Here is a 19,856-nt window from a genome sequence, read left to right as displayed (position 1 = left end):
ATAGAAAAAAGTAAGCAAAGGAACGAGTGAAGGCAAGGCAGAGAGAGAGAGAGAGAGAGAGAGAGAGAGAGAAAGAAATCGATACCAAGAAAGAGAGATTAGAAAAAGGAGAAGAGCGGGATAATGAGAGTGAGAGAGCATGCAAGTGTGAATGATAGATTGAGGGGAGAGAGAGTGAGAGTGAGTGAAGAAGGGAGTAAAGGAGAAAGAGAAAGAGAGAGAAGGAAATACAAAAAGTGTAGCTAAGTGTTCTAGAGAGTGAGGGAAGGAGGGAGACAGGGGGTAAGTGAGCAGAAATCAGACAGAGGAGAAGAGCAAGAGCGAGCGAGAGAGAACAAGTGTGAAAAGGAGATTTAGTAAGTGAGTGATGGAGAGAGAGAGAGAGTGGGTGGATTAGAGAGCGAAATTAGAGAGAGAGAAGTGGAACAGAGAGGTAGAGTGTGTGAGAAAGATAGAGAGATAGAGACAGAGGGAAAGAGTGTGTGAATGTGACGACAGGTGTGTGGAAAGGAAGTCATTGTCTGAAGGATGAAGAACAGAACAAAGCTCACAGTATGGAGGGAGGAAATGAGAGAACAGAAGCCCAGAGGAACACACAGCAGGGAGCTCAGAAACCACGGTTTGATTTTCTCTTTACCTGACCAAGTTTCTATTTGCAATAATCTACTGTGCTTTAATCAAACTTCATAACAGAAAACTGTTCAGCTAAATGATCACACACGACCGCAGTTTCTCACTCAGAGTCAGAGCAGCAGGGCTAATCAGCACTACCACAACTCTGCACACGGGTCTCCAGAAAGCTAAACTTCAGCATGTTTTTTTAACCAGGCATTTTTTAAGAACAAACCTCTGCACACACAAGGGCACCTGTGGCCAAAGGCTGCCTTTCTTTCTGTTCCATTATTCAAGTAAACTTACATAAAGTGCTTAAGGAGAAATAATCTTTAAGTTTTCTAATATATGGTTGACTTGCAGGCAAAATTTGTTGTGAAATGGACTTGGGGTGTAGTGAAACATGATAACAAGCACAAACTGTTGTTGAACAGCCTTTAACCAGTTACAGCAGAAATCACGCTTTTAATCCCATAATTTACCTTTTAAAAGGTCATTTAAATGTCCAATTTTTGGTTCGGTTGGTCTAGATCCACGGGTGGGGGTGGGCTGATGATGTCATGGGTCATGCATTGTTTAATATCATGATATATATCGTCGCGAAAAATCGTTGCAATGTTTATTCTGTGGAAATGCATAAATTCCAGCTGTAAATATCTATTGCATCTATTAATGCATTCTTACTTCTCTTGAATTCATTTTGCAATCTGTTCCCCTAAAATATTTTTCATGGGAAATGTTACACCCCTATCACTAGCATTGTAAGCCAGCATTTTAAAATACAGCATTTTTAGCTGATGCTCCAAACTTACAATGCTAGTGAAAATGGCACAGCGTTGCCCATTTAAAAAAAAAAAAAAAAAAAGATTTTTACACCATTAACAAGCTCAGAATAGCTGCACACTTCTTGGGTGGAATTCTGAGGGCTATAAGGTCCCACATTTAAACATTTTAAATCACTGACTAATCAACTAATCCAAAAAATAATCTGCAGATTAATCAACCACCACAACAACCATTAGTTGCAGCTCTAGATTACATCTTCAAGTCACCAGACATGATTGACATGGGGCAGCAGGATATACCACCCACCTCATAAACACTCAGAAGACACTGTTTTCATGAATTTTCTCTGAATCACTACTTAGCAGAAACGCTGGCAGTGCAAGAGATCACAGTACACTCGACACTCAGACTCAGAAGGCATCGTTACTCAGTTGTGTGGGCATTTGTTTTCAACAAATCTTTCTATGAGTGACCTCTCAGACTTAAAATAGGCCAACCACCCCCACACCACTGATGACAAGAGGCCTTTTCTCTCCACGGCTCCTCCAGCTGTCGCTTTCGCTGACCGGCTCGACGGCTTTATTGCGGGTTTCCATTTCTGATCCACTCTCGCCCACCCAGCCGTCGCACAAGCCACACGGCCACTGACAGCCGCTGAGCAAGCTCAAGACCCTCTTGATATAACACAGTGGACCAACACCAGCAGATGACATGACTTTCCAAACAATCACTGATTGTGGAAACTTCACACTAGAGCTCAAGCAGCTTGGACTGTGTGTCTCTCCACTCTTCCTCCAGACTCTGGTATCTTGATTTCCAAATGAAATGCAAAATTTACTGATGATCAGTGATGGTCTTACGTCAGTCTAACGTCACAGTCAGAGTACACCCTGTACTTGGGTCAGATTGAGGTCAGATAAAAGTTCTTAACACTGGCTGTTTTGGTCTATATCCAAGTATGATGACTGTGTTAACACCTTCTCAAATTAATTGAGACAAGCTGAAATTTACCTGAATAAAATGAGTTAATAAAACAGCTCTACTCATTTTTTTTGTTTGTTTTTCTTGGCATTAGGAACATTGGTTCTTCCCACCAGTGCTGTAAAGAAAAGAATCAATTCAGTTTTAATGTAAAATGAGTAATGTTACATTAAAATCTTTGAATGACTCAACAGTTGAATCATACAGAAACCATAAAATCTTGGAAGACTTTCACTTTAGCTCTGCATGACTCTCATCCAATCCCAAGAGCAGGATAAAGAGAACAGAAAACTTACTCTCATCTTCTACCACTGGACAGTGTAGAGTATCTATCACACACACACACACAGGCCTACACACACCTACAGCTTCTTAAGATCCTCTCTGAAACAGCGTCCAAGTACCTTAGACTCTCATTCTCCCTCTCTTGCTCTCTTCCTCTTAAACACACACAGAGCGAATACATTTCGGAGGAATTCTGGAACCCAACACTGGTGACTGCCCTGCTTCATGAATATTCATTAAACTCATTACCACACAAGTGGGGAAACAAGTGATATTTTAGAGAAAGAGAGAGAGAAAAAGAGAGAGAGAGAGAGAGTGAGAAGATAGGGAGATAGGGAGAGAGAGAGAGAGAGAGATAGGGAGAGATAGGGAGAAGATAGGAAGAGAGGGAGAGATAGGGAGAAGATAGGAAGAGGGGGAGAGATAGGGAGAAGATAGGAAGAGAGAGAGAGGGAGATAGGGAGAGAGAGAGAGAGAGAGAGAGAGAGAGATAGGGAGAGGATAGGGAGAGAGAGAGAGTGAATCCGTCCACCAATAATCACTAATTTCTGTACTTATATCTGTAATATCTGTTCTGTACTATTATATTAATATATTAACGTTACCTCTTTTACTTCTAATCTAACTTTAACATGCTTTTATGACTACTTCTTTTCTTCATCAATAACTCAACATTTTTAATATTACTGTTTTTTTTTCTCTCTAATCTGTAGGTTCATTCATGTATTTTATTTTTGTTATTATTAGTAGTATTTTTTTATAATATGTCTGTTTACTTGTATTATTAATTGCTTTGGCAATAGTGTATGTGATTACATTCATGCTAATAAAGCACCTCTGAACTGAACTGAAAACTGAGAGAGAGAGAGAGAGAGAGAGAGAGAGAGAGAGAGATAGGGAGAGAGAGAGAGAGAGAGAGAGAGAGAGAGAGAGAGAGAGAGAGACTTGGAGCTTAGAACAGAAAGGCTTCACTCTGTGTGTATTATATTCTGCAAGTCAAACACTCACACTCTCCACTCCTAAACTCAGGATCATGTTCCTTTCCAGGTGCAAAAACTGGTTCACCTCTGCACTGTTAACAATCCACTCAAGATGAAAGCTTGAAATGTTTACTGATTGGCACACTATCAAAGCTTTGGCCCAGTGTTGGAAAGGGAATCACCAGGGATTCAATGAGAGGTGGAGATACGCTTGCATCATGCAATTAACTTTCAATCAAGCACCAGCATTGGTTTCAGGTGAGAGGAGCAGGGGCAGCAGCTTTTTTCAGAGACTCAGTAAACTTCAGCAGATGACCCAAAGTTAATTTACATTAATTTATACATTATACTCAATCACCAGCCACTGATTTTGCAGCCTTCAGCCTTTAGGGGCATTTACAGTCTAGGAACAATCTCATTATTAAACAGTAAGCAAGGACAACACAGTAGTCCCAGTAGGTGGTACTTGGAAGCTTTAGTGTGGTCATGGGTTGTACATGGTTTAATAGTTTGAAAACCAATGGGTTAAGTGTTATATAGGCCTGAGAGACGACGAGCGCTGAGTGGTCCAGCGGTCTAAAGCGCTGCCACTATGATTGGAAGACCACTGGTTCGAATCCCGATCATGTAGCTTGCCATCAGCTTCTGGAGCCCTAAGAAAGCACAACTGGCCTTGCTCTCTCTGGGTTGGTAGATGGTGCTCTTTCCCCTCATAAATCTTAAGGGTGATGTCGATCAGCACAAAATGTCCGTGAGCTGATGTATCAGAACACATTTACTGCGCTTTCCTCCGAGCGTGCTGTGATGCTACTCAGCAATGCTGTATCAGCAGCAGTTCGAAAAGAGGTGGTGGCTGACTTCACATGTGTCGGAGGAGGAATGCACTAGTCTTCACCCTCCTTGTGTTGTGGCATCACTTGTAATGGGGGACGTACAGCTGACTAGCAGCTGAATGGGATAGTTGTGGGATAAATGGCCTAGCTAAACCTGAGAAAATTTTAAATAAAATTAAAAACAAATCTAGGGGATAGAGGGACTAGGAAGCCCTACCTCACTACTGAGCATTCCAAGATGTCATGCGAAGAGCTTGTGATGTAATGGAAAATTACAGTACAGCATAGCTTTATGTGTGAACGCAATTATTCTGGGCAGGATTGTCTCATCTTGTCCTTTATTATTTCAAATTTTCCACTGTGTGTGTGTGTTCATTTACTGCCTTAAAACATTCTCTGGAAGAATGGTGCTCCATCCAGAACTTTTTTTTTTTATGAACTAAAAAAAAAAAAGGGTGATGACCTCACTACCACTCGTCACTGAATACAGACAAGACAGATCCTCACAACAGTACTCCAAAATCTAGTAAAAAGCCTTGCGTAAACAGTAGAGAGTTTTGAGACTAATGATCTAATGATTTTTTATGCATTTTGTGTATGCAATAATACAATAACTTATATTTTTACTTATTTGCAGCTTGTTGTCCGACTGTTCCAGTTTTTTTCCTTCTTCTCCAGCTGCATTTATTTACTTTGTAAACTGGCAGCAAGAGCAGAAACTGTGGAACAAGAAGAGAATGATCTCGCCAAACATCTGAACAGCCTGTAGAAAAGAGCTGGATTACGTTCAGCCCAGGATTCAAATTGGAGAAGGCATTTGCCGTATTGCTGGAGGTGTTGGAGTAAATCGTGTTTAGCTAAAGCTAAACACACACACACACGCACACGTGCTGCTGTGCTGCAGTAACTGCCCATTGGTGAAACCACTGTAAGACAGCTGTGAAGGAATCGCATGTTCCCCATTTATCCTCTTGTTCCTGACACTTCTGAAAGATTAAGTGCTGGGAGGTGGTCTTCTGCTCGATAATTAGTGAAGCAGAGCTCAAATCACCCAAACCACCGTCGCTAATAAGCTGTTTAACTTTGAAACAGACCAAAGGCAAATAATGAATGGAGCAAGCTCCTTATGTGCAGACTTATTGAAGCTCAGACTGAGTTAATTTTTTAGCAGAAGATTGTGTATGAATTGGTGGTTAAGAAATTGATTGGCTGCCAATTTTCGCCCAAAATGTGAGATCAGCAATCAGCCTATATGTTTCAAATGTAGCCAATTAGATATACATCATATTCAAAGGAATTGAGTTTGTGCCCAATTAAAAACGTAAGAACATTTTATTTGAAAAAGCTTAACCTAGATCTGCCCTTCAACAGTATCAGTGATCAGCCAGTCAAGCTGAAAGACTATGGACGATCAAAATCACCCCCAAAAACTGATCGTTCCATCTCTAAATCGAATTATGGAATTAATTTTACATTTAATTAGCGGGAGTCAAGATTAAAAACTGGAGATTGTTCTAAAAGTACTAGCAGTGTATCCAGAAAGCAACAAATGGCTTTCCAATTATAAGCTACACTTACATTTTCTAAGGAGGTTTGTTTTGTTCTGTTGGCTATTTTTCTGTTGCCATCACTGCCTTTTTAGATCTTGTATACTGGATTTCTTAAGGCTTAATTTGATTCAGTTTTTCCTTCAACTGAATAGTGAAAATAAAAAAATAGCATCTTGTGTCATTTATAATAAGCTATAAAGCAATAAAACACAACAATAAAGGCAACATTACAAATAAATTACACAAGAAATAATGAAGAGTGTCTTTTTCTAAGAAAAAAGGCAAAAAATAAAGACTTCGCCTAATTTATCTTAATTAAGAATACTGGAGAACATTGTACGGTTTCCCTCTAAAAACTGCAGTCCAGAACATTCTTATAAACTTCTTAATTTTTATCTTAAGTTTAAAGCTTTTTTTTTTTCAGGAAACAGCCCCCCAAAGATCAGCGAACACTGAGCTAAAAAGTTTTTTTTTGTATACAATCAAACACACACTGCTCCCTTCTTTTTCTTTCCCCAAAACCAAAAAGGCAATTTCACAACTATATGAACTATCGATTTCACTCAGCCAATGCTCTCAAACACTCTCTCTTTCTCTCCCTCTCTCTCTCTCTCTGCTCATACAATTACTTTTTACGTTGCTCATCTGACTCTGAAAAACAGACACATTTTGGCTTCTTTTACCCTGAAATCTTTTTTTACTGCAGATGTCAAACCCCAGTGTCCAAAGCAGGAGTGTGGGAAGTGAGGTATATCGAGTGTTCTCAATAGATTCTCATACAAGATACAAGATGGGACAATATTGTTTGTATTGATATAGATTAGATTATGTTGCGTTACAATTAGCTCTGACAGTTCGCCAATACTAATAAATAGCAAATGAGATTTCAATTTGGAGAACTTCATATATCTTCATATATCTTTATCTACAGCTGAAATGTTAATATTTAAAATCTGGAATGTGTAGTTTTGTCTCAAAATTGGCTTTTGCTTATTACTTTATGGGATGAAATCCTATGCAGATATACCACTCAAGAAAAAATGAAGAGACCACTTCAGTTTCTCTGACTTTGCTATTTATAGGTATATGTTTTAGTAAAATACACATTGTTGTTTTATTCTATAAATTTCAGACAGCATTTCTACCAAATCCCAAAGAAACATATTGTCATTAAGAGCATTTATTTGCAGAAAATTAGAAATAGCTGAAATAACAAAAAAGATGCAGAGCTTTCAGACCTCAAAAAAATGCAAAGAAAACAAGTTTATATTTATAACGTTTTAAGTGGAATAACTGGTTTTTAATCACAGTTTTCATGCATCTTGGCATGTTCTCCTCCACCAGTCTTTCACACTGCTTTTGGAAAACTTTATTCAACTCCCAGCGCAAACATTCAAGCAGTTCAGTTTGGTGGTTTGAGGTCTTATGATTATCCATCTTCCTATTGATTATATTCCAGAGGTTTTCAATTTGGTAAAATCAAAGAAACTCATCGTTTTTACGTTGTCTCTTTTTTCCCTAGAGCTGTATATAACATATACCCTTTAGCCAAAAAAATAAATAAATAAATAAATAAATAAATAGATACATTAGTTTTGATCTATATTGCTCACCCCTATATCCGATATTGCACATGTATACACATTCATAACTGAGAGAGTTACCTTTGATAAAATAATGTTAGTTTAAACCTAAGTACATTGATATACTTTATTCAGTATTATCTGTAAATCCAAGAACAGCCTCTACAGAAAACTGCCTGCAGCCAAACCAATCCTACTGAATCAGCCACAAAACTGTACATCCCCAGGCCTGCCCAGTGTACCAAAACCACACACACACACACACACACACACACCAAAAGGTTAAAGTTAAAACTGAAATGCCATCCATTCTGCATATCTGCCAAAATCTCTCTTACTGTCTCACACACACACAGAAAGAGAAAACTGGTTAAAGCTACTAAAATGCCACTTATTCGTATCTCCTGAAAATATCTTGCCCTTTCTTTTGCGCAGTCACTCCAGTTTCTATTCCTCTCTCTCACTTCGGCTACAGTCGAATAAAATACCATCCAGTTATATCTGCAACAATCTTCAGTGATTTACATTTACATTAATACTAATGAAGATATAACACTAGACAGGCCAAAGGAAAAGAAACCAGTGAGCGTGCCCGTGGTGTTGCTCAAGCTCTTATAGTATTTTATTTCTCCCTGGGGTCCACTTACAGCGTTTCTGCGGCTTTATGTTCCAAAAATGGTCATAATTATTTTTTATACGATCATTTTCCACCTTCATTTTTCTGTTAGAATTAATAAGGCTTTTTTAATACTATGCCTTTAAAAAAGAAACATATATCACTGGTCAAAAAGTGATTTTTTTCCCCATGAAAATTTTTGTGTGCTTTATTACCATTGACCACTTACAGGAGTCCTTTGTCCAATCAAAAGCACCTTTCCATAATCTAGTTTGACAACTCAAATAGAGGCATATGTAGCCATTTAGACTTTACTGCTAGGTCTGTCACAATACCAACTTTTAGTGGACGATAAATTGTCCAAGACATAATTTAAATAAATTATATTATTTTCATTGTAAAAATAGAACTGAAAGGCATTACACTCCTTGAAAAGCCCTCTTCTTTTTCTGTCACTTTCTGAGCCCAAAGTAGGCCATAACAAAGAATACTCTGCACAAACAGCCTCATATTAACTGTAAAGCATGGTGGAGGGAGCATTAGATTTGTTTTTGTAATGGTCAGGCCTCTGATCTGGCCTTAACCCTAAGGAAAAGCATTTGAAAGCATCCCAGAAATATTGAAGAAACAGAACACATTTGAAGAGAGAAATGGTCCACTGATCCTCCTTAACATTCTGTAAATATTATTTTCATAAGCTAGGCCTGTCACGATAAGATTGTTTTGTGGACGATATATTGTCCAAGAAATTATTGCGATGCACGATATTTTTTTTATTTTAAGACTACTGACATAATAACAAAATAGCATAAACATTTTTTTTTACACTTTTTAAAGACAACACAATTTGAATTGATCATTTATTAAAATTAGTTTGTATTGTAAATTTGTAAGTTGTTTGTAGTTGTTATTAAAGCATGACTGGCTAAAATACTGTTCACTGTTACATATGTGAACAAACATACAAAAACACAAAAGACGATGTTCATGTTCATTTATTGTACGATAAATCGATATTGCAATTATTGTGACAGGCCTATCATAAGCAATAAATGTATAGATTATGAAGAATAGTCACTATAAAAGCTTCCTTTGTAGTTTTTTTTTTCAGTTTGAAAAGTTTAGATTATAGTTACTGAATGGAAAGATACATTGTAAAGTGTTCTTTAAATACAAACTCAAGATGCTTCAAAAAAACACACACACACACACACACACACACACACACACAAACTGTTGCACACACTCACACAGGCAAACAGGCACACTCCCAATGTGAGAGAGCAATAACATATTTCATCCCATATATAAACGCGCAAGACAGTCGTTTGCGACCCCAATCCATATTTCAATTTCCATCCCCTCATGTAAACTAATTCAATCTGGGCTGTATTTCCTCACCAGCAATCGCCTGTGAGAAATGAGCCTATTCTCACTCCGAGCTTTTAAACGCCTCTCTCTACACTCTGCTACACACACACACACACACACACACACACAAAGACATAAACACACACACACACATATACACACACACACACACACACACACACACACTCTCTCTCTCTGCTGCATCTGACTTATAAACCTCACCAGAACCGGTGATATTTAAACCGGCTGTATTTACTGTTGTTTGATTAATCACCAACACACAATTTCAGCCAATATACTTCATCAGTTTATGTTTATCTGTGAACTTCTTCATTAAAAATTGCATTACAATACTATTTTTTTTCTCCCCATGTAAAGTTTACATTGTTCAGAACCAGGCACAGGGCTCCAAACCATTCCAAAGCTTTATGTGAACCATGCAAAAAATAAATAAATAAATAAATAAATAAATCACGCTTTCATATCTGTTGTTGTTGTTTTTATTTAAGGGTCTCAAATTGCACACCTGCTGGCACATCGCCTGCTGGCTCGTTCTAAATGCACAATTCTGCCATCAGACAGAGTGTTGTGCAGTTTCTTTGAGATCATTGCCACTTTTGAAACCCCACGGTTGACAAACATGGCAAACCACCAACCACAATTATCTCCATTAGAGGCTTTCCCCACTAGCACCATGTTATGCCTCCTACCCTTGAATCATTACTGTTTATCATTTATTGCATTTCTACATTGCGTTTCTATAACTTCCTTTATCCGTTAGAATTAATTAGGATTTTTTTACACTATGTCTTTAAGAAAGAAACATATATCACTGGTCAAAAAGTGTTTTTTTCCATGAAAATTTTGTGTGCTTCGTTTACCATTCACCACTTACAGGAGTCCTTCCTCCAATCAAAAGCACCTTCCCATAATCTAGTCTGACCACTCAACTAGAGCCATATGTAACCATATAGACTTTACTGCTAGGTCTGTCACAATAGCAACTTTTAATAAATTGTCCAAGAAATAATTGTAATAAATGATATTATTTTCATTGTAAAAATAGAACTGAAAGGCATTGCAGTTCCAGTTGCAAAGCCCTCTTCATTTTCTGTCACTTTCTGAGCCCAAACTAGGCCATAACAAAGAATACTCTGCACAAACAGCCTCATCTCAACTGTAAAGCATGGTGGAGGGAGCATCAGATTTGTTTTTGCAATGATCTGGCCTCTGATTTGGCCTTAACCCTATCTAGATGTTGCATGGTCTAAAAACTTAAGAAGAAAAAGTGTGATTTATCACAGATCGATTGGAATTACAAAACAAGTGTAAACAATCCGTGTATCATTCGTTCATTTGATATTCAATTGAGAATCAAAATCGGAAAATTAAAAAACCAATTCGTTTTTTCGTTTTTGAATATAATACCAAAAAACGAATAACGGCTTGTATTTTGTATTTTTATTTGGTTATCCAAACAAAAATTGGAAATTTAAAAAACGGACCAGGAGCCGAATTTTATTTTGATTTTGAACTTGACCCATTTGTGTGCCCCGGAAGTTACTGATTTGTTTATTCTTGGTGGGTTTCTGTTGCGCGGGAGTTCACTGCAGTGTTATCTACACAGTCTGTATTGCTGTAGGCAGCATGGCCGGACTGGAACCACATTCTGGCCTAATTAAAGATCTTTTTGAAGGTGGTAAGACGCATGAAGAGATTTCGTGCACGTTGCAGATCCTGCCGATTTTTTCTGTTGTCATATCGTCTTCTTTCACTGCAACGCGTTTAGTTCCTCTGAACAAGATAAAACTCTCCATCCTCAACTCCATCCAAAGCCTACAGCAATACAGACTGTGTAGATAACACTGCAGTGAACTCCCGCGCAACAGAAACCCACCAAGAATAAACAAATCAGTAACTTCCGGGGCACACAAATGGGTCAAGTTCAAAATCAAAATCAAATTCGGCTCCTGGTCCGTTTTTTAAATTTCCAATTTTTGTTTGGATAACCAAATAAAAATACAAAATACAAGCCGTTATTCGTTTTTTGGTATTATATTCAAAAACGAAAAACGAAAAAACGAATTGGTTTTTTAATTTTCCGATTTTGATTCTCAATTGAATATCAAATGAATATCAAATGAACGAATGATACACGGATTGTAAACACATCTCTTTCTCCAAAACGCATGACAGCCCAAACTCTTCCCAGTAATAAATGGCAGATAACTGCATGTTCTGTCCCAAACAGCAATCAGAATTATTTTTTACTAAACAGAGGTGATTTGAGTACCAAGTGTAAAAGCATGTGGCTTGAGACTATTCAGAAGACAATTCAGATACTTATTACTTGAACTAACCAAGTGTGAACAGGGTGATAGAGTCCAATCAAACTACCCAACAGAATTTGTTTAAATCCATTTCATAAACATGATTAAAATTTCAGAAAATCACAATAAATGAAGTGACACAGACAGACTTTAATTTAATATAGCAATACCACTCCTGCACCACCTCCATCAGACTCAATCACACAACCGCTGCGTGATCAAGCTCTGGACATGCAGCCTGCAAAGTCACTTTTATTATTAGGCAATGCTCTGGTTACCAAGCAGCACATCATAATGAAACTAAACACATCTCCTCCAAGTCCCGGCTTAATAAGCAGCTGATGACAGAGCTGACAGACAGAGAACAGAACCTCCAGTCCAGATGAGGGAAGGGAAAGAACACTATGCCGTCTGCATGTTTAACTTTCTTGAAGCTTTTACTTGGCAACAGGCAGCAAAGATTAGCCACTGCCCGTGTCATTAATGCTGGTATGATCCTCGCTACAAGTTTTCAAAGTTAATCATTGGTTTATTCAAATGTGGCTGATTAATATGTACCTTTTTGACAAATCATTGATAACGAATTTAGAGTCTCTATTATAGTAAAAAAGGTCTGCAACTAATGATTATTTTAGTATTTGACTAATCTGGTGATTATTTTTCTGATTAGTCAACAATTTATTCGCCATGCCCTCAAAATCTTGCCTGCTGTGGATATGGCTCCTGTTTCTGCTTTGAAACAATAGAAACTGCTAAATATGGGATTTTAATGCCCTTCATATGTCCAGAATATTGCCCTTTAAATGTGGAAAGTACTGATATGTAGTGAGGAAATATGTAAACTGTTGTGTTTGGGCACATTTGGAGAAGTAGGCCGAGCTAAGTGCAAACTGTGGGAGTGTCCTCAGTACTTAGTGTAGTGCTACAAATTAACGACTAGTTGACATTTTTTTATAATGGACATTGTCGATTATATCAACTGATCACAGCAGCCCTACAGTAAAATACAAATAAATAAAGCTAATGTGCAAAATTTTGCGTTTAATGACTAACATAAATTTACATGAGTTTTTAAACAATGTATACACTCACTGTATACTCTTTTAAACACTCCTCCTAGGGGTGTAACGATGCACTCTGCTCAGAATTTGATTAGATTTATGATTCTGGATTCACAATTATTTTTTCTTCACAATATTTTAAAACAAATTTTAAATGACAAAAAATTGTGACTTTTTAATTCCTTATGCATCCCCAAACACTTGCGCTCACGCACGCACTCCCTTGTGTGATTGGCTTCAGTAAAAAATGACTGACACATCATCCACCCTTTGTTTGAACACCAGAAGTTGCAATCCCGTAAGCAAAATATTCAAAACTGCATAACATTTAATAAACACACAAAAAAAGATTTGCGTTCCTGTGATGCACATAGTCAAATCATTCAATAGCGATGAATCATGCGACGATGCTTTGCTACAAACCTACTCATACCTAGCTGCAACATACTGTCCAAAAAAAAAAAAAGCTATCATGAGAGGTCTACTTGTTCCTGCATTCCACTAGGCACCAAAAAACACAAACCTTTTTAAAACACAGGCCTTCATTTTCCATTAGTCCCTACCACTCACTCGCCTCACCAACTATTCTGCTGAGGCTGGCTTGTTAAGACTAATTCACTTACACATTATGAAGCCTTAATCTAGAGTGGCAACAAACTGGATTAAAAGTGAACGCAGTAAATAAAGCATGCTATACAGCTTTAAATGGAGAGGTGGTAAAACTATGAGAAGCTGTTGGGTGTTAGGGCGGGTATCCTTCATCTTTGCACTCTACTGAAGTTATTTCTAAGTTTATTCTCTGTTCCAATCCCAGCCTCCACACTAACAAACCAAGGCATTAAAGACTGGAGGAAATGAGGCTGTCCATGGCAACCAGTAACTCCAGGGGTGGAAGGAATGGTGGTATACAATGGGAATATAGTGACTGCAGTGATCCCCCTGCCAAACTGGTCCACCCTGACGTCATTCCATATAGCCTATGTAATTAGGCACTGCTTAGCCTCTGCACAACATAAACTCTGTGTAACAGCAGCTTAATTCAAATCTTATGTAAGTGCCAGCAGCAAACTACCAGTGTTAGCTAACTTCTTAGCTTGGTGTGTTTGGCTAACATCATCCCAGTCTTTTATTGTGTTTTTTTATGATGAGGCTGCATTCATTTAACTGCATAAGCACTGGAGGCAATAGCAAATAATTTAAAACAATGGTACAGCATCAGTGATATCAGTGGGGTTTCCTATGATGCAAATTTAACCAGATGATGTAACCAGATGAATAACATGATAAGCCAATAGGAAGCAGAGCAGACTACAAAGACTCGACAGATATCAACAGATATATATTCATTTGCTTTTATATGTAGACTTTTATATAAAACCAATTGGTACTTTTGGCAGTGTGCCGAATCCTGCTGAAAATGAAAGCTGCATCTCCATTATGTATTAAACAATTTTATGAAAAAACACTGCACTGTCTCTCCAAACAATCACTGATTGTGGAAACTTCACACTAGACCTCAAGCAGTTTGGACTGTGTGTCTCTCTACTCTTCCTCCGGACTCTGCTCCCTTGATTTACAAATGAAATGCAAACTTTACTGATGGTCAGTGATGGAAAAAACAACACTTTTAACTTCCCTCTGCTGACAACTTTTATGGAGATGCGGATTTCATTTTCCAGCAGGACTTGGCACACTGCCCACACTGCAAAAAGTACAAACTGATCTTATATAATATTCTAATTTTCTGATACACTGATTTTTGGGTTTTCATTGGCTGAAAGCCATAATCATCAACAATAAAGGAAAAAAATGCTTAAAATAGATCACTCTGTGTGCAATACATCTATATAATACATGAGTTTTACATTTTGAACTAAATTACAGAAATAAAAAACTTTTCAAGGATATTCTAATTTTTTGAGATGCACTAGTATATGTTTCACAAACTATGACTAGTTTGCCTTTAAAAGTGTTATGCTGTTCTATTATTATTATACCAGTGGCATTGATATCGATATATTAAGATTTATCATCCATAGGATTTGTTATTGCGACAGGCTTATATAGTACAGTGATTTTTATACAGTTGCTGCACATCTTGTATTTTAATATGTTGTTTTACACTCTTTGTAATTAAATATTCAGTTGCACTGGTGATATTCCCAATATCATATTCAAAATATATTGTCAATACAACATGAAAATGTATCAAGATACAATAAAATATCCACATATTGCCAAGCTCTATGTTGAACGTTGACTCTTAACACAACTGAGGCGCTGTTTAAAGACCAAGCTCTCAGCACATCAATTTAGTCTGTGATGTAATCACCTCATAGAATAATCCAGCTAGGAAACAGCTATCTAGAATCACAGCTAAACCACTTTACCCCAGCCTGAGGCTGGCTGCTGTGTCTGTAAGCATCAGCCCAACCAAGGCCTGCAGCATTACATACTTGTACATTACATACTTTTAACCCAAATATTAACAATCACAGCTAAACCACACCAGCCAGCAGAGGCAGGCAACTGTGTATACAGCCCTCATTTCATATTAAAAGCCCTTTGCAGGGTTCTGTAATATATACAGCTTAAACACTGTATTTGTGCTTTATTGGTATGTCTGCTGGGATGTTAAAATTGTTCACCGTTCAATAAATAAATCTTTACATTACTCTGAAGAATGCTCCCAGGCTAAACAGATGCTTCAGATTACAAGTCTTAACATTAAATGCTTATAATAAAATAAGCCAACATCTATGTCACAGGAAAAAAAATAATAGATCATCATTTATAGGTCTCCTTCACTGAGCATACATGCCCAGACAGGTGCAGGGAGACACATACACGCGCACACACACAAACACAAACACACTTGCTCCTCAGCTAAGCTCAAATGAGGCGTGGGGGAGGGGTGGTTCAAACAGGTGTGACAGGTAGGAGTGTATTTGGGCACCGTTGTTCCAGCAGCTTTCTCCAGAGTCCAAAGATAAACAGCAAGTGTGTAGACAAAAGCATAAGCTAACGAGCTCAAAGCTCTCTCTCTCTCTCTCACAAACACACACACACACACACACACACACACACACACACACACACAGGTTATCCCGTGTGTGTTTGCTACAGCCTTTTATTTTACTGGGTTCAGAATCACATACATATTCAGTTACATAATATTTAGATAGGCCTTCAGAGTTTCCTGCAATGCTTTATAGTTACGGTGGCTGCCTTGACAACAAATACCCCTGCTTTGACTACATCCCTGATGAGGCTGAATAGCAGCATTTGTTGGTTTAATATGTTAGTGCACCATCTATTACCTGTTTCTACACCAACAACAAAGGCTCAACAAAGGCACCACCTTGACTAACCGATTTCCTGCAGGAAACCCTGGCCTTTGTTCATGGTGGCTGTGTGGAAGCATCTTCTAATGTAACAATGTACACTGAATGAAATAATATAATAAGTTGAAGCAACATTTTATTATATAGAGGAAGAGGGAACAGTTTATGCTTCAAAAAAAAAAAAAACATTTGTGCCACTTTTTCAGAGTCTGACTATGAACAAGTGTGGAGAAAAGAATTCCTAAATGCCAACCATACACTAAACAACTTCGAAAAGACATTTAATAGACTAAAGTCTGACACCCTCTCACATCTAAAGACGTGTCTCAGACTTTTTAGTCACAGGCTAAGATTTTGCAAAGACTGGGGATCTTGCAGGGTCACTATTTGCAAGACTGCAACTAGATTCTTTCTAAGATTATTTTATTACTTATTATTATAAATGGAAAGACACGTCAAATAGACATCCTTTTGTACACTCCAGGAGAACCGTGTTTTCCGAGCTATCAGCGGAGTCTCATCCATGTCCAGTTCCGCAAACGTTTCAAACCTTGCCTTGTGGCTTTCTGGAGCTCTCCTATTGGTTGTTAACATTGTTTGCGTGAGTCAAGCCTCAAGACTTACAAACCACCTTACCCTGAACAATCAAGATGACCACAAATCGACTCTAGCATGACTTGTGATTTTATTCTGACACTGAAAATTTGTCTGCGACATTAAAAAGTACTTTAAGTTTTTTTGGTGTAGGGTCGGCATGAGGATGTAACAAATATTTTGCAAAAGAAGAAAAAAAAACACTTTTGGAGTTTAGTAAGTAAAAGGCTGAATCATTTCTACTAAACAAACCAAACACAACCACAAACAGTGGAAAGTGAGTAAATTTTTGTAAATGCAGTTAGCATGTCGGCTGTGTGAAAGCATCTTCTAAGTTAACAATGTTACATTAAGGGAAGACCTTTTCACTTTTTTTAAGTGAATGAAAATATAATATAAGGTGAAGGATGTTTTTATTATATAGAGGGATCAGTTCATGCCCTTAATATTATTTTTTTAAGACTACAACTACAGGGGTCTACATAAATGTGCAAACTTTTTTGCCACAGTTTCCGCAAGTTCTCCAAAGTCACAAAACAAACCAATTTTAGACATTTTAATGGCACAATCCTACTGCACATATTTTTGTTATTTAGTAAACATACTGGCTATGTGGAAGCTTCTTCTAAGGCTGTTTTTCAACTCAACTCAACACTAAACAATAAATACACAAACTCCTGGAGCAGAAGCAACTGAAGGGACGGTTGTTTACAAAACCACAAACACACTCCTCTCCCTCATTACTGTCACTGCCCATCCATATCAGGATCCTTCTCCTGCCTTGACTACCATCAACCATCAGGTCCCTGTCCGTCGTAAACCTAATTCCTGCAATGCAGCAGCCACTGAACCCATGTTCTCCTAAGCTCAGAGAAGAAGCTCACTTTCTGGCATAGAGCACCCCTGCAGCGCTGCACTGCGCATGCAGAGAAAAGGCTCACTATTTAGCAGGCGCTTGACTCGGGTCAGTGCGCATGCGCGGGGCAAAAACTCTCCTTCCACTTTATTGGGGTGCTTTATTTGGCAGAGAGATACATCATTACTGACGCACAGGTCCTTTAACACAAGGAGCTGGCTAACATGCTCGTTATTTTCTTATGTAGAAACTAACATACACGTTTAGGTCAGTACTCCTTTAAGTAGCTAGTTAGCAAATAGCTAGCTAACTACAGCAACGAGAAAACGATACTGTAGCTTGAACAATTCAGTGTGAAATGTAACCGTTAGGAGCTCGCTAACGTTAGCTAGCCTAGCTTTAGCCCACCAGTCAAAACACAGCTTGCTAGGTTAGCTAGCAAACAGCTACCTAAGCTGGATATCAACCTGCAGCAAGGCTAGCTAGCTAACCTAGCTAGCTGGCTGGCTAAGTTGCAGATATGGAGTTTATATAAATACGAGGTTAAAACAATTAGTGGCACACGCTTAGCTAGTAAGCTAGCTAACTCTAACTAACTAGTTAGTTAGTTAGTTAGTAAGTAAACCACCAGGGAGACTGTTAGTCTGTAGCTACAGCTGTTTAACAAGCTACCAAAATTCTTCACGCCACTAAAATCAATAAATCAGCGCCTAATCCAGCCTGTAACCAGCTAGCTGTGTTATTATGTAACTGAGAATCTCAGCACAATTCTCAGTCAGTATGAAGCACGAAGCTGCAGCTGAGTTTTGCAGGTTAGCTGCGGGGCTAAGCCCGTCAAACACACTTCTCCTGTCAGCAGAGCCAGAGAAAAGCTGGTTAACGCTCCTGGAACAGCGCAGAAGTCCACCAGCATTAAGACGTGTCACAAGAAACGCCATATTTCTCCTTTCAAACTTACCTTTTTTGTAGCTTTTCTTCGACCGTATCGGATATTTTTCTGTCGCGCTACTTCACGTCCGGGTTAAGCCAGTGACGACGAACTCGGTCGGGCACGCGCACGCACGAACGCAGGCATGCGCGAGGCGAGGAAGGGTGAGCGCGAGCGCGAGTGCGTGCGCGTCAAACAGCAGGTTCATTCAGTTTATTCAGATAATTCAGCTCCGTGACGCGAGTTAGTGAAATATTTCATTAAAACGTACTTTAAAAAGTAATATAAAATGTTTGTCAAGTGTTTAACGTTTCTCCAACCGTTTATAACGAAAGAGCTACACGTGAATTCGCTACAGAATGTCAAAAATACGTCGAAACAGACCCGTTTGTTATTTAGTTAACGTTACCCTTAAGCTTTACAACTCTTCCCTTTGGTACTTAGTACTTTTGGTAGCCTGTGCAGTGTGCCAAGTCCTGCTGGAAAATGAAATCCGCATCTCCGTGAAAGTTGTCAGCAGAGGGAAGCATGAAGTAAGATTACTTTAAGATTAAAGAAATATTTTCTGGGAAAACGCTGGACGGACTTTGATTTTTGTGCTTTCATTGCTTGTAAGCTATGATCAGCTGGAAAAATATAAATAAACGCCTAAAATAGATCACACTTTTAAACATATGATGTTTTTTCTGGCCTTGAGCTGGATTTTTCAAGTGCTTCTTGTACTTGAGGAAAGTTTTTCTCTGATAATTCTAATATCAGTTAAAATACACTAACCACTAATTATTTAGTCATGCCACTAGCCACTTGATGAAAATGAAAAATTATAATAAAGCAAGGGTTTTTCATCCGTTTGTAAATAAAGAACTACGTGAATTCACTTTAAAATTAACTGATAATCTGACCTGTTGTTATTCATAAACTCATGAAGAATTTTCTCTAATAATTTTACTATTAATTTAAATACACTAGCCACCATTTCTTCATTCACCATAGCTAGTGTTAGATAATGTTACTTTATACTCAAATAAACATATCATCGTAATAATAAAATTATATTATCAGGCAAATTTATTCAGAAAAATCTGAAAAAAATATATTACTAGCTAATTACAAAGTGTTACCCAAACAGTTTGTAACTCAACAACT

The 19,856-nt window shown here is 38.0% G+C and overlaps 1 protein-coding gene across 3 annotated transcripts in view; it reads right to left on the bottom strand.

Moving 5' to 3' along the window:
- The window catches only part of spop (speckle type BTB/POZ protein), a 134,420-nt gene extending 115,570 nt beyond the window's left edge, over window positions 1-18,850 (bottom strand). For 2 of the 3 annotated variants that reach the window (XM_022665072.2, XM_022665073.2), the window contains exon 1: window positions 18,741-18,850. The gene's annotated coding sequence lies outside the window, so the exon portion shown is untranslated. Of the gene's footprint in view, window positions 1-3,672; window positions 3,823-18,740 lie in introns of those variants that run through there. The other variant, XM_049468200.1, reaches the window with a different exon arrangement.
- Window positions 18,851-19,856: the final 1,006 nt, after the last annotated feature.

This window comes from Astyanax mexicanus, chromosome 19 (assembly GCF_023375975.1).
Source record: "Astyanax mexicanus isolate ESR-SI-001 chromosome 19, AstMex3_surface, whole genome shotgun sequence".
Lineage (NCBI taxonomy): Eukaryota > Metazoa > Chordata > Actinopteri > Characiformes > Acestrorhamphidae > Astyanax > Astyanax mexicanus.
This window is presented reverse-complemented; position numbering and strand designations above follow the sequence as displayed.